This window comes from Myotis lucifugus, unplaced genomic scaffold (genome assembly GCF_000147115.1).
Source record: "Myotis lucifugus unplaced genomic scaffold, Myoluc2.0 scaffold_405, whole genome shotgun sequence".
Taxonomy (NCBI): Eukaryota; Metazoa; Chordata; class Mammalia; order Chiroptera; family Vespertilionidae; genus Myotis; species Myotis lucifugus.
In genome coordinates this window covers 732,181-733,590 of record NW_005871453.1, presented here as the reverse complement: position 1 = coordinate 733,590, position 1,410 = coordinate 732,181, and the positions used below count along the sequence as shown (strand labels likewise).

The 1,410-nt window shown below is 74.4% G+C and overlaps 1 protein-coding gene across 2 annotated transcripts in view; it reads right to left on the bottom strand.

Annotated features, from left to right (window-relative positions):
- The window catches only part of ZBTB2 (zinc finger and BTB domain containing 2), a 29,460-nt gene extending 28,213 nt beyond the window's left edge, over window positions 1-1,247 (bottom strand). Inside the window, exon 1 of one of the 2 annotated variants that reach the window (XM_006102210.3) lies at window positions 1,125-1,247. The gene's annotated coding sequence lies outside the window, so the exon portion shown is untranslated. The remainder of the gene's footprint in view (window positions 1-1,124) is intronic. The other variant, XM_014467590.2, reaches the window with a different exon arrangement.
- Between the last annotated feature and the right edge of the window lie 163 nt (window positions 1,248-1,410).

Sequence of the window (1,410 nt, the reverse complement as noted above, 5' to 3'; positions counted from 1 at the left end):
GGGGGGGGTGAGCCTGGGACGTTCCCTAGGCACCATAGCTGGCGGCTCCAAGTTTTTGCAGCAAATGGCGTGGCAACAACTGCATTTCCACGCGGCCCGGGTTCTTGCTCGCTCTGCTACCCCTGCTTTCTTTATTGCCCTCTGTATTCACCACCAGCTCCCAGCGACAAAACCCTCGCTTCCTGAGCATGTTCTGAGCCACCAGGTCTCTCTGCAGCCTGTTTAAACGTTCATGGTTTGGGGGTCCCACGGGGCTGGGGAGCGGCTCAGCACCCCCGACCTTCCTCCCTTCTGGGACCCCTTCGGGGTGAGGGCTGTGCTGCCCGGAGCGCGGCTCGCATGCCGCACCCCCGCCGCGAGGCGCAGCGGCCAGAAACCACAGCGCAGCTCGGCCCCATCAGAGGCGCACATCGCCCGCGGGGCGGAAGCCCGAGGCCTCCCGCTCGGCGCGCCCACACCCGCCGTCGGCCCGCGGCGGCGCCCAGGAAGGTCTCTGTCTCCCCGGCCCGCGGGAGAGAGGGGCAACGGCCGCCCCGCCGGCTCCGCCCGCTCCAGGGGGCGGGGCCGGCCAGACCCGAGGGGGCCGGGAGGTCCGGGCGCCGCGCACCTCGGCCCGCCCCAGCCTCCGGGGACTGGGAGGGGAGGGGAGGGGAGGGGAGGGGACGGGAGGGGCGGGGAGGGGCGACGCACTCGGGCTGCGCGGCCCCGCGTGCGCGCGCGCTCTCCCAAGTCCCGCGGAGTTTAACACAATGCCGACGCCTACGCCGTGCGCGACGCCCCGGCCGGCGCAGCAGCCCCGGCGCCAGGGGCGGGCGGTGGCCAGACAGGGAGCGGGAAGAGCGCGCGCGAGAGCCGGAGACAGCGCGAGACCCAGGGAGCCGGAAGCGCGCGTGCGCGCCCCCGCCCGCGGCCGGGAGGCGGAGCCGCGGCAGTAGCGGCAGCAGCTGTAGGAGCCGCTGCAGCTGGGAGACGCGCCAGAGAGGCCGGGCCTGCTCCGGTCGGACCGGATCCCTCCCCTCCCCCTCCCTCTCCCGCTCCCCTCCCCCCAGCCCACTTCCGCAGCTCGCGGCCTGGCCGCCGAAGCAGCAGCGGCGGCAGCAGGAGGCGGCGGCAGGATTACGCACCTGACGGGCCAACCTCTCGGGGCTCCGGCGCGGGACGCTCACCGGCCGCCGCCAGGACGCACTTCGCGGTGGCGGCGGGAAGGGAGGGACCGGCGATGGGGAACGGAACGCGAATCGCCCCCTCCTCTTTCTCCCTCCCTCCTCCCCTCCGATCCGCCGCCCGCCCTCTCGGCTTCCGTCCCCTCCCCCTCCCGCAAAGCCCGGATGGAGCTGCCGCCGACTCGCCGCCGCCTGGCTCCGGGGGATGGTTTTGTCAGGCGGCCAGAGCCCGGCGCCAGGCGCCGCC